The sequence below is a fragment of the Erithacus rubecula genome (assembly GCF_903797595.1).
Source record: "Erithacus rubecula genome assembly, chromosome: 3".
Classification (NCBI taxonomy): domain Eukaryota; kingdom Metazoa; phylum Chordata; class Aves; order Passeriformes; family Muscicapidae; genus Erithacus; species Erithacus rubecula.
In genome coordinates this window covers 22,004,940-22,019,373 of record NC_136689.1, presented here as the reverse complement: position 1 = coordinate 22,019,373, position 14,434 = coordinate 22,004,940, and the positions used below count along the sequence as shown (strand labels likewise).

At 39.0% G+C, this 14,434-nt stretch overlaps 1 protein-coding gene across 1 annotated transcript in view; it reads right to left on the bottom strand.

Annotated features, from left to right (window-relative positions):
• Positions 1 to 587: 587 nt before the first annotated feature.
• The window catches only part of CDK14 (cyclin dependent kinase 14), a 337,412-nt gene continuing 323,565 nt past the window's right edge, over positions 588 to 14,434 (bottom strand). The window contains exon 15 of the mRNA XM_079300341.1: positions 588 to 1,809. The gene's annotated coding sequence lies outside the window, so the exon portion shown is untranslated. The remainder of the gene's footprint in view (positions 1,810 to 14,434) is intronic.

Below are 14,434 nucleotides of genomic sequence, written 5' to 3'. Positions count from 1 at the left end.
ATATTTCTCTCTTCAGATCTACATCAGTAATTAAAATTATTAACTTCTTTCTAGCACAAAAACTATTTATATTCAGCCCTAAATAGCAGTATTCTTTCTCTGTTCATCCTAAAAAGACTGAACACTGCATCTTTAAATCGGAATAAATATTACCTGTGCTCTTTCTTATAGACAATGAGTGTGAATTTCTGACTAGTCTTGGGAAGCCTCTTTGGCTTTCTGCCTATTCTTTTTAGACCTTGGGAAACATCACACAGTCCAGGAGAGGTAATTAAGATGCCTAAGTGCATCATCAGTTGGTTGAAATTCTACCTAATAGGGTCTGCATTTGAAATATTAAGAAAACACTTCTCAAATGGAAAAACACCATCTCTACTAACCTAGAAGATTGTTCTAGGAGAAAGACCAGTGTATACAGATAAGGTTTGTACATGAACATAACAGATTTTTTAAGATTAACTAGTACAGAAGGAAAACGAGACACATTTTTGGATTAACAAGCTAATTTTTTGTTGTAGTTCTGAAGCAGTAACTATCTAAATGCAGTAATTAGCTAAAAGCTAAATGCAGCTTGAGAAAAACTACTTCAAGTTCAGATGTATCAGACCAGCTCAGAAAAAAAAAAAGTGGAAATGGGGTAAAGATGGTATTGAGGGGAGAAGAACAAAGGTTGAGAGCTGTTAGGTTCAGAAAAGTTTCCAGGATTTGCTAATTTTAACTGTTTAATGATTTTTCACATAACAGAAGAAAATCCTATGTGGAAAGAATCTTCCCAGAAGCACTTGTCCTACATTTCAAACAGCCCAAACCACAAAACTCATCATTAGAGCATAATCCTTTGTGGCCCAAAACATGAGATCAGTTTAAACTGTGCCTGAGCAAGAAATGCAAGATGTGTTTTGATGCCCATCCACTACTACAGCAATAAACACCCCCTGCCATCAAATCACCAGCATACCCTAGTTTTACATTTGGTGTTCCAGGGCTGTACTTCATCCAGTGCACAGCTGAATTCCTTGTAGTCCTACTGCTGAAAATGACCACTCAGCTCCAGCGTAAACTCCTGGAGGCCAAGCAAACCATTGTGCTGTTTGTGAGGGAATCTTTCTCACAAAACAGACATTCTCTCACTCTTTTCAGACCTGATCCTTAAGGGAAAATACAGAATGTGTCCCCCAGAAGTCCACATGAGAACTAGGTTTCCTAACTCTGCCCTAAACTGTGGACTCAGTAGAGATGCTGGTCTGATAGTACATTATCATTTCCTTCTGCTTCAGTATACGACACTGCCTCCTCCCACTTGCCCCTCTCCAAAACAACACTATAAGGTAATTGTCTCTCCTTTTTGCTTAGCTAACAGATGCTATTTTTTCCCATAATTAACATCATCATTGTCCTCTCTATTCTAAAGTTACAATCTTCTTCCTTTCAGAATTGGTTTAATTAATAAATATCTTAGGAAACAGTAAGCAATTGCTCTTAACTGAAAGGTGATTCTAACAGAAAAGTGTGACCAAAATTCTGTCATATTTTTCCACGTATATGTCTTGGTCTAACAAAATTTACTGCTTCTTCATGCCAGCCCAGTACTGCATATCATATCCCCAGGAAATTATTCCTGTGTGTCCTTGTGTTCTTTTAATGATTCCTTAAGTGTCCATCATAGGTGACAGTTGGAGAGAGGAGGCTGGACTGGATGCCACCTTTGCTCAGGTCAATGTGACAGTAATCTTGTTCTTATGATGACACAGTCTATTTCTTAAAACACAGGCATTCTTCTCCCTTGCCACGGAAAGACAATCCTCCATTCTAAAAGAAACAAAAATTTGGGCATTAAATAATAATAAAAAGGAATTTCAGCTTTTACTTCAAACCAATATGCAGATGTTACTAGGTATAGTAGCTGTTAGGGGAAATTAAGACTCTGGCAGGTAGGAGAGTATGAGATTTGTCCTTTTACATTCTTTATGTAACAATACTACCCTTAGAGTGCTGGTTTGTGCTTGCTTTACTTAATATGGGAGATGGGGAATTGTCTGGAAAAAAAAAAGTTATGTAAATGTTTAATTTTGTAAAGAAATTAAAAGTCATCACAGGATTTTTTTGTTTTCCTCTCTGTGATTGGCAGAAATAGGATAGAGTGAATGCTTCCATTCCATAGCACTTAAGGAAAACTTGTTTCCTTAGAGGAAATTATTCAGCTTTATCTCACAGATCTGTGTTACATACAGAGAATCCAAATAGAAGCACAAATGTGTATGTAGGAAGGCTAGTGAGCACCCAAATGAATAAAATGTAAACTGAGTTGATAATATAAATTATATTTGTCCACCAAATTAAAGCAAATGCTATGCTTAAATAATTAGGTTTTTAATTGATTCAAGGTTTCATTCTTTAGATGTCAAATAAAGGGTTAAAAGTGAGACCATAATTCAGTGGGATAAGTTAAAAGTTGATTTTTGTTTCATGTTGAGCATGAATCTTGGCTGGTAAAAACAGTTAATATTTCTTGTGTGCGGAGCAATTAGTTCTGTATGGAAAGAAAGGATTAATGAGATTTGGGTAGAGAAAGAGATGAAAATATGTAATCTGTGATGGGCAGCAGTGTGTATACTAAATGAATGAAGTTTCTTGGGAGTTTCCAAATGAGACAGCACAGATTCACATCTCAGTTGGGTCTCAATTCAGCTCTGAGAACTGGCAGTACACATCATATCAAGTCCTCACAATGCACAGAGAGGGACACTTGCTGAAAAATCAGTACAAAGATTCTACATGCAGTGAAATGAAGGAGAGATGATTACAGTGCCATACATACCAAATTGTAAGATGAAATACGGTACACCCTTACATTGCCATATTAAATCTACCATATATTTTGGATGATACAATCGTTAATCCAGATAATACATGCTCCTTAAAGTAAGGTGTTTGACCCTAGAAGTTGACACTGAGGTCTACACACTGAAATTCTGGAGCGCAGGTACCTGGACAAGTCTCCCAAGCAGTTTTACAGTTGCATGGTAAGACACTTTTCAGTTTGCAACATCCCAATGACATAGCCATCTGCCTCAGGGCCATGGCATAGCGTTTCACAGACCTAGTCTTGTCAGAAGAACAATATCCTTAAAATTTAAAAGCCTGCCTTCGACATTTCTTGGAACATCTAGAAGACTCTTGGAAGTATGCCTGTGATGACAAAAATAACAAACACATACAGTGATTGGCAAAGAAAATCAGTAGGAGCTGAACACAAACCTTAGGGATGGTGCAGTCAGCAGACAGAATACTCTCTGCAGCAAAGGGTCTCAAGGCTGTACAGCCAAGTGTTCAGAAAGTAACCTCAGTGCAGAGGCAGCTGTTACTAACAAGCATTTGACAGACACCAAGTAATTCTCTGACCATCAGGTGGCTCAGGTCAGCTTACCCTCAAATTCATTCCACTTGCACTTCTAGATGCCTTTTATTAATTGGATGTATTCGTTTGCAGCTGTCCATTTAGGTTAAAAATTGTGCTTTTATTTCTATTTGGGGGTTGTGGAAACAAGAGAAATAGAATTTATTCCTGCTGAGTGATACTTATTGTAACATGAATGCTCTACCAGGTATCATGGGCTAGGAATAAAAAGTAATTTTTGGCCAGCATTGGTGTAAGTCAGGCCCCCATTACAAGGATTTTACATGTTTTAAAGAGGCATGAGGAGAAGGTATGCACAGTCAAAGCAGACTACAAAGAGTCTCTTCCTCTCAGTACCCACAGCATTTTTTCCTTAATGCTGTTTATTCAAGATAGATGGAGTATGTGGAGATTTGAATTGGTTTTCTTTTCTGTTCAGAAGAAATGTAGAAGACCCCTTGCAAATTGAAGCCGTATGTTGCCTGCCTTCCTTGACATGTTCTGTGCTGGGGTGAGGCGCACGGGGCTGCAGCCCGGCTGCTGCTGCCAGAACTTTTCCGGAGAACAAGAAAAAGTCACAACTCTTAAAAGGGCAATTGCAGATCACAGCTCATTTTGTTCAGAGAATGCGAACATTTTTACTCTCTTTTTATTTCCCTTTCTTGAGCAAGTCCTTCTACAGTTACACACAGTGCCTGAAAACACAGACTCACTCTTGTTCTTCAAGCACAGAGAGGCTGATTTAAGGGCCCAGGATGGCAATCCTCACTCCCAGGAGTAGATCTGCTGATTTCACAGATACAAGGGAAAGGAGTAGAGCTTCATAAGGCTGTGATGCAAGGAGAAATTATGTGATGAGCTCTTACTTCTGGCCTCACACTGCTCTTGCTGTGCTTCAAGTGTGCTTCCTTTTAAAGAAATGACTCCCCATTTCCACTGATGTAAATGAGATACAGATCATATTTGCTGCACTGCTGTTTCAAGATACACAAATTGAAAAGGTGTGTGTGTATGAGGTGGGGAGATAGAGTGGAGGAAAGCTGTTTTTCTATGTCTTTTAGGAGTGTGTGTATTTTCCATGAATGCTATTTAGAGAGTGAGCAGGATGAGATCAGAGCAGGAGTCATTCTCAGCCTGCATCTACCTTTTTCAGTGGAATGCGACTTGGTGCATGTTAAAGGACAATCTTGACTTTCCCTTTAGAAGAAATTTTTGGGTTTTTGCTTTTCTATGTAAAGATAGCTTTAAATATTTAACCAGTATAAACAGAGGCAGAATGCCCAGCAAGACTGAAAGGAAAGAGCCACAAAGATCTGCTTGTAAGCACTTCTCCCCTAAATACATTCTTCCTCATAAAGGAGGGGTCAGCTATATTTTGAAAGGAATTGGTTTTGGACATTTTAGGCTGTTTGTGTGAAAGGAATTATCTTAAGGATGGACAGGAGTAATTCTAGATCTTCCTTCAGTGTTCTAGACCTTCCTCCAATGTTGCAGCTGTCTTTTCTAGTTAGCATTTCCTCTACTATTTGACCCTGGCTGCGTGGGCCCCTGATAAACCATCCTTAGCCTGATTCCAGAGTCTTCAAGGAGAAGAAAAAGGAACACTTCCTAAACATCTCAAAGTTCACAGTAAGGAATGTTACCTTCAGGATGATGGAACTTAATTTGCTATTGTCACAGGTTGTCATTCTGTATTGCTCAAATATGCAACCACAATTTTTAGCCCAACTGCAGATATATTCAAGTCTCTCCTTCCCTGGTACCCCTATCAGAACATTAACCTATCCCATGACAGTGGGTGCATCTGGACTCTTTGCTTCTGGACCTTGTGACATCTCTGTTTTTATGGATGACTAATAAGATTGCATCATTTTTACTGGATTTGGACTTATCTATGGAAATCCACACATTTTCCATCTCCAGGGATGATTGTTGTAATTGTATTGTAATTCTGTATACTTTCATATGATTTTGCTGACATTAAGAAAAGTATCTGAGGGTTCCCAGCACTGAAGACCAGGAGGATAAGCCATGTCACTTCAGTACCTCAGGAGATGCAGTGTATCCAGGAGATACAGCAACATCTGGCTGACTGAATCTGTAACATCCAGAAGATTCTGGCATGTTCATGTACTTCTGCATTTTCAGATGAAAATACCTCCTTTTCCCATTTTGACTCTCAGTGGTAGTCACACCATTACAAACAAGGTTCAGTCATGTCCATCCTTACATATGCTACCTGGAAAGTGAGAGAGACTTCATGGTTATTCTTCAATTTTCAGAGCTCTTTAATTCATGAGGAAGGATATGCATAAAAATATGGACATTGAATAGAAAGCATTAGGAAGGGATGGAAAGGGAAAAGATGGGGTATCTAGCTTCTGGTTCTTATGTGTTGGTATCAATTAATGTTGAAATAATTCTTAAATCTCAGGAAATATTTTGCTGGTGGTGATCTTTTGGACAGTGTCTGTTCCTCTGCCATTTATTATAGCTAGACAGATATAGTTTAGCTATTAGGATAACTATTAATTAGTATTTCTGCAAAGCCATTGTGGTTTCTATTTCTATTTTTGTACTTTTTTACAGATGCAGAGCTTCTTCTTTGAATACATCATGACTTTTAAAAAATGCACACTGATTTAAGCATTTACTTAAAAGTCTTCACTGTGCCTACAGCTACTTTCTTCCAAGTACATATGTGATGGCAATTCAGACTTGGAGGTCTGAGTCCTCCTTTCACCAAAGAAGGGCTAGGAGCAGCTCATCCTAAACTTTGTCAACACTGCTGCCATAGCAAGCAAAAACCAAACTGGTTTGGGAGGCACATTTCTTTCCTTCTCACAAGTAATGTATTTGTCACTTAGTGGCAGCTGGCCTGCCATAGAAATTAGGCTGCCATGAAAACACAGCCTTGCACTCCCATCTCTGGGATGTGCCAGTTATATGTCATTTCTTGAACATTAGAAAAAATGTGACAGAACCATGTTCCCACATATTGTGTTCAATAGCAGTAGGTTTAAAGATGCTTCAGATCATAGCAAGCCTAATTGTGAGCCAATGTAGTACTCTGAGTACCAAGGACAGGCACTAATTGGTTTTTGCCATGTCTGCTATGCCATTTCTATTGCTTTTTTTTTTTTTTTTTAATTCACAGTGCATAGCATTAGGGATATGGGACTTAGAGGCTTGACTTATTTGGGGAAAAAGAATGCCAATATTAAACTAATCCCTTGTGTAGACACTCTTATTTCAGTTTAAAAGTGCCTTTCATGGCATTAGCAAGTTGATTCCTTGCTGACATAAGCTTAATCAATATGAGGCACTCATCCTGATATAAATTTATCTCTGTGATGGGGTTGCACCAATTTCTCTATGTGCCTTTGAAAAACCATTTAGTTAAATCAGTTGTTTCTTCAAATTGGCAAGTTCTCACTCATTGAAGATTTGCAGTACAACAGTGTGGCCAGCTGAAAAATGAATCACTGCAGTTAAATGTAAAGAACTCTTTGCCTTTGTACAGTGCTACCCATTAAAGCTCTGAAAGCTGCAAATATCAATAAACTTAGAGCAGCTTTGCATCTGTGTTCTTAATCCCCATTTTCTAAATGCAGGAACTTAAATGTAGAGAAATTAAATGCATTTCCAAGGTCAACAAAAGAGTATGTGGTAAAGTGGTTTCAGAATGAGACCAATGACTGAATATCCCTGGTCCCAGCATCTTTCAGACACCTTATATGTAAGAAGTTCTGGTACCTGTGCTTTCTGGTAATCAGCCCTTTAGAATCAGATTTCTAGGTTTGGACAATGTATCCGAGAATAACTAGTTTGTAATCTCTCATTTGAGTTTTGTAAACAAAAGACTGACTTCTTCTTCTTGAATGAAGATCCACCCTTGTAATTTTATCACCACCTTACTAAATATTTATTTCCAGTGGTATCCTCCTTTAGCTATAAACATAGACATTCTAATCTTAAATTCTGAGGCAAAAAAGGATATTCTACCATTTGTTATGGCTACACCAAATATATTTTTTCAAAGGATAAACATTTCAAATCTCATGCTGCAAGCAGAGCTTTTTAGGCTAGGAAGAGGATCACAATGACAGTATTGATGCAGTATATCACCCATTCTGGAATAGTGGTTGTGGTCCAAACAACCACTCTGTCTGCTCTGTGTTAAAACAAGGATATTAGTTTGAAGCCCTGTAAAGGATGGGTCTGGTCATAGACAGAACCACACATTAGCACTGTTGGAAAAAAATATGACAATGTCGGGTCAGGTGAGTTGAATCAATCTCAGATCAGGCTCAGGTTCAGATGGAGCAAGTAATGCTATGGTATGACTGATTGAAAGGCATGTAAAATAAACCACAGCTGGTGTTTTCACCATGGAGCTCATTCTGTCATTGGGTGATGCTACTAAAAATTACTGAAACTTGAAAATGCTTTTTAAAGTCTTAAAAAACCATTTCCATTCTTTGTGTATCTCAGATTTATGCCCTCAATTCCATAATCTGGAATTCAGTTATATCAGTGATTTGCCAAAAGCTTGGATGCTTACAACATGTTAACCTACAAAGACCATAGTTGTGCAGTGCAAATACTGTCTGCAATTATGGCAATTAAAAATAAAAGCTTGAGGCAGAAGCACTTTAAAAATATTTGCAGAATTATCAAAAGTCTTTCTGTGCTCCTATCCCAGAGTACCTGGGCACCTCAGCACCTCAAAATCTCTAATGGGCTTGTTCTAAAAGATAAAAGTATTGCTTTGTCTTTGTTTTGGAAAGGAAATCTAAGGCAGAGATTAAAATGACCTGCTCAAAGTCAGGTAAGAAATCTGTGATAGGAAAGGGAATTTAACCTAAAGCTGGCACACACATTCTTTTTTCCTGAGGCCTATTTTTCCTGGAAAGGGATGTGAATCACAGTTGTTTTAAGCCCCCTTGGGAGGTGGTCCCACACCTTGCCCACTCCTGTTCTTCCTCCCACAGAGGCACCTGCAGGGCAGTGGAGAGCAGCAGAGCAATGTGCTGACCCAGCTGAAAGCTAACCAGCAAAGCCCAGTGTAGTTCCAGTTTCAGCAATTCCCTTCTCCAGCCCTTGGCATGGCTACAGGGGTGCTTGTGCCAGCAGAGGGGAAAGGGAAGGAAGGTGTGAGCTGAAACACAGGAGAGGGAATGGTTCCTGTCAGCAGCAGCCCAGCTTTAATGGGCATGAAGCAATCATGAAACTGCAGCTTGGACTGCACCTTTCCAAAGAAAATTTAATCATTAGTTATTCTGACTTGAAATAAAAGAAGTCTAGTCATAGTTGGACCAGCTGCTGAGGTGGCAAATATGGGGATATATCCCCGTTGTTTTTTTCTTTCCAATACTGCAAAGGGAAATTGAGGGGTCTGGGAATAGAAAAGACCTTGAGTCACCTTGATGTTGACTCCTTCCCTGAACAGAGGGGCAGCAGGGCTTGAGGCCATCATTTAACACCTCCCCCCTGCTATGTATGGCAGGACTGCTGACAACAGATTTGTTTAACATCACAGTACTAGTCCATGACCAAGCTGTCACCTTAAACTCTCTCACAGCAGCATGCAAGCTTCTTAATATCTATTCTCTTACCTGAAGAGCAATCAAGATGACACATGAATGTTCTGACTAAGCATGTTTATATTTATGTACTTGCTTAATTTGCTCCGTTGCCAGTTTCCTTTCCCTACCTGCCTTTTCTGCTCTAACTAATGTTCCTCTCAGCATGCCACTGTCAATAGTAATTTACATTAGACATCAGGCCATGCGAGCAGCTCACGTGTCACCAGTTAATATGAAGGGAGACTCCAAGGACAGTGGTGCACAGCAGTCTTGCCATCTCTACCAATGTGGGTTACAGAGCAACACTCTTGAAAGTGCTCTGCATCCTCTGCTGCTGTGAGGAGACAGCTGCCTGCCACTGAAAAACTCTGGGCTGGGCATATGGACTTAATTTAATTAACCAGATAACCTGTGCTACATCTACTGTGAGTGGATCCCCCAGTGCCACTGCTCACACTGTAGAGCAGCTCTCTTCATGAGAGAAGCAGCCCTTGGTAAAGATGAAATGGTGCAAGAGGAAACATAAACTCTGCCCCTTTTATGTCCTGGGTAGGAGATGGAGTTCTAACTGCTTCTCAACAAGCCTGATCAGTGAAGCTGAGAACATGCCAGTGTCAATGGGTTTGTCATATTGTGCAGCAAATCCTAATAAATACATAAATTAAAAGGCCTTGATAAAAGAAATTTGACCAGAGGAAGATGGTCAACAACAATGATCACCAACATGAAAACTCAGGTACAGGCTGAGAATTCGAATCCTCAGGATCCAAATTTAACTACATTGTAAAATATTTGGAGTAACTATTGGACAAGAACTTAGATATAGATTTGTTTAATTAAAAACAAGGTTGAAAAATTACAGCATTTTAACTTTGCTGATTAGTGTTGGGTGCTTATTTATTTCAAGCCAATCAGAGAGATTTGGCTGGGATTTGAAGTGGAAGTTTCACAGATACACAGCCTTTAGCATGTATCCAGATATTTCACCTCCTCTTCCTTTGGCTTGTGTATAGACAATGGCACTTGGGCTGTTTCTGACTGCACATGAAAATGAGATTTCCTTCAGCATGTACTTTGCTTTTAAAAGGATTATCTCCCACTTTTTTCATTTTTCTAGACCTCTACAGTGCAAAAGACACTGATGATCTTTTAGAAATGAGAAGACAAACCGTGGGGAGGGTTATTTACTGCAGTGCTTGTGACAACTGCTTTTTGACTGAGGTAATCCATGTGACACCTAAAATCAGCAAGAAAATCTTGCAGAAGTACCTACCAGCCTAATCCACAAATTCTCTCTGCATGTACATAGTCATTATTTCACTACATTAGTTTTTCTTTAAAAATTCTCTTTCTCTCTTTTCCTAAAGCAGTTAAAAACCAAGCAACTCAGTCTCATACTTACACTAACAACTTTTAGGCCAAGGAACATAATCTGCTTTTATATTTTATCAAGATAAATTCCAGACATAATTTGTTTTCCCAGACCCAACTCTTGGCCTGTAAGTGGATAATCACCCAACAAAAATAAATAAAAATGTCACCCTACCAAATTAATATCTGACATTGCTCATAGCTGACATTGTTCAGAGACCCCTTTTGCATCTGCAGGAGACAGCCATGACTTTCTCACTGCTGCTCCCTGACCAGTTCTATGCAGCCCATGTAGCATCTGTCTCTGGGCTCATTATGCATAGCTTTCTCATGTTGCTGTAGACTAATGATAAAGAAATTTGGTGTGTGGACATTCCCATTTTGTAAACAGAATGTATACTATCTGGTAACAGGAGTCATTATAATACAGACTGTTAGTTTTCACGATTACAGCTGATTTCCATACCATGCTGGAGGAGAAGAGAGATCTGAAGTTGAAGGTCACAGCTTTTAAAGAATGAAGAAATGTCTCCTGCAGGTGCTTGGTTTATAATTGCCCAGGACAGAGCTGTTTTTATGAGTATTGTTGTCATAGTAAAGTTCCCAAGAAAAACAAGGGTTTTTTTTGTTTTGGTTGGTTGGTTAGATTTTTTTGTCCTGGCATCTGTTTACTGTCAGTGGACACCCACAGCTGTAGCCAGGAGTATGCCTTCACTTCTGGCCTCTGATGTGAACAGCTTTTGCTCCAGCCCTGGGAAGCTGCTGGGCAGACAAAGCAGTAGGGAACAGGCAGCACCCCAGGTGATAAAATGTCCAGTTTCCATTCTGATGTATGGGAAATTTTAAAAGCTTTGATGTCTGAAGGCATATGCACTCCAGCAGAGAAAACTTCACATCTCATCTCTCCCTTGCCAAGAGTAGATCTTTTCTATTATATCACAAGCAGCCTGACAACACAACACATAAAAATAGGAGCTATCACCATATCAGATCATGAAGCAGCTTTTCTGAATGTTGTTATTAAGGCAATTCTTAAGTGAGATAAAAATTGGTAGTATAATAAGTCTCTTTAGAAGTATGCTAAGCATACCCGAAATAAGGCTCAATGCAATTAATTTGACTAAACAATTCAGAAAGAAAATATATTAATTTGAAAAGTATAATGGAGGAATTACCACTTGAATTCTCTAATTGCCTAGATTCTAAAACACATAAGGGTATCAGGGACCTGGCAGACACCAGAATCCATAATTTCCACTATCATATGTTTTTGCAGTAGAAAGTAGAATTAAGTAAACACATTCTTTGCTATTTAATTAAAGGAATGTAACTCTTCTAGATAATAATCTTGATAGTGAACCAGAAAGCAGAGCTCTGTTCACACACAGCTAAGAAAGTGCAAGCATTTATTCCAGGGAATATACAGCAGATCTTGATCCCCTTGGTACTGAGCAGGTAGAACATGCTCTCATACAGAGCCACCCCACATTCATCCAGTAGTGGAGGCAGAATATGTCCTCTCATTTATGCTTCACCTCAGTTCTGCTGTGCTCATGCACGAGTGCAGTTGGATTTTGAACTGCCCTGGCCAGAAGATGCCCAGTTCTGAGCAGGGACAGCAGTACTGTGAGACTGTGTGCTGGAGCTTTGCCATGGTTTGGCTTAGAAAGCCCAGTTGTTTCACTGGATTTGGGCAGTTAGGGAGAACAAGTAAAATAAGTCAAGAAGAATTAATAAAAACATGGTGATATCTGAAAAGCTCTTGCAGCGAGCATCTGCCTGGGTTTATATGCCTAGGACTGCTTCATTTTGTTATTCCTTTTTTTTCGTGTGTATGACCATAACACATACACAGTTGCAGCCTGTAGAATGCACAGGTTTTTACAGTTTCATACCCATTTCCTTTGCCCTTTCTACAAGCAAAGAATGAGCAGATATGACAGATCAGCAGCTGCACAGTAACCTGTTATGCTCTGGTAGCTGATCTGGGCACGCAGTTTCTCCATCCAATTTCAGTTAAGGTTAGAACCCCTGGGGAGAAGAGAGAGCAGACAGTACTGTGAGCATTTTAGCTGTGTACATCCAGTGCCATGCTGGCTTGCTTTTTGAAACACCAGCAGATGGAGAGCAGCAGCAGCTATGGAGCTCACAATGGCAGGAGAAGCAATGTATACACCAGGCTCCTATCCAAGCAGTTTCTGCTAAACCATTGAGATCCACAGAGCAGACTTGATGACCTATGTTGACTTTCAGGCTTCATACAACTGCCTGCTGCAACCAAGAATTTTAAATCTGGCTGCATAATGCTGCATGTTAATGCATATAGACTGGTTTTCGGAAGCTTTGTCCACTCCCATGAAGATGAAAACTTGGGCTTTAGGGACCACTTTGAAGAAATCAGACTTCAAAAAATAGCATAAATGTGGCTATATTAGCTGTGCATATGGCTGTGATAAGCTGGGCCTTGGTGTTTTGTTTTGCTTTTTTTTTAAGTACAAAATATATTTGCATCACTGGCTTGAAAGGTCCTGGTAGTTATGTTGATTGTTTATTGGTTTTACTTATTTTCAAACAAAGAAAAGTGAGGAGAATGGCAGAGTTGTTCAGAAGTGAGATAGATGCAGGAACAAAAAGGGTCATGGTCAAGCTGTTGAAAGCCATTGGTGCAAGTGCCAGCAAAGAGATCAAAATAGGTATGTAAAGGAACACAAGGAGGTTGCAGGTAAGCTGCTAAAGGCAATACCTCTACCAGCTTCAGGGAATGCAAGATCCTGCACATCCAGCTAACTACAGAGACCTTAGTCACTGGTGGTAAAAAATAATCCTGAACATATTTACCAACAGATTAAAGCCAGTTTCAGAGGAAGCAGACGACAGAAACTGTGTGACTTCACAGCAGATGAAAGCTTTATTGATCAAATTATCACTCTTGGCAATTGATGGGAAGGGATTAATGAAAGTGGGTTAAAACTTTTGGAGGAAAACAACTGGCTTGAGTGGGTACAATAGAGAGGGCGTGGACCTATGGAGTTTCAGATAAATGTAATTATAAAAGGTATGTGTTAAGGCTCCTATAGTGCAGTAAGAAATGTCAAGCAATTGGGTAAGTCCAAGTTTGATTTAGGAGCAGAGGACTTGGAATCACACTCATTTTCAATCATGAAGATGAATTCTTCTGTGAGATGCCTTAGAGGGCATAATTTTGAAAGATCTGTAGCAAAACTTATCAATCAATATAAATGATATGTGATTACTGACAAATAGGTCTTATTTAATGAAAGCATTTTTTGCCATGTTTGAAAATTGGTTTTGTAGACTTGAACTTAAAACTTGTTCCAAGAAGATGAGATGGCTGCATCTCGGAGAAAAAAGAGTACATACTGTGCTGACATGTAACATAAGGGAAGTTACAGAAAAGTCTAGTTCTACATGTAGTTGTATCCACATTAGCATCAGTTAGTTCAGCATCAGTGGTTCAGTAAAGCTGAATTAGAACAGTCATGTACCTTAGTCAGAAATGCTGCACAGTAGATGATGAGATTATGGATCAATAAGGATAATACATCTACAATCCATATGGGTTTTTTTTTAGTTTATTATTATTTCATGGACTAAGAACAGTTCCAGTAAATGAGATAAAATTGTGAAAAAGACTGGAGACAGCTCTTTCAAATATTGCAGTTAGAAATGGAAAACATTTTAAAATATCAGAGACTGAATCAGGAAACCAAGACAAGGGATTGACTTTAATTAAAAAGATTATAATGATGATGATACACCAGGCCATACCAATCATAATGAAAAAAAAAAAAAGGCATTCAAGGCCTAAAAGCTAATATCAAGTTCATGACTAGATACTGCATTAAATTAAGCTTTGTTTAATAATGGAATAATCTCTCAACTGGAAAGACCGGCAATGACATGGTGTTCCCCAGATCTGGAAGAACACTCTAGAAGGTCAGAGAAGAAAAGGACTATTTATCTATTTTGGATCATAATTAAAATGTCTTATGTTTTCTACAGCCCTAAAATTTATTTGTCTGGCTACAGAAATAGTCATAAACAATCATCACCATAA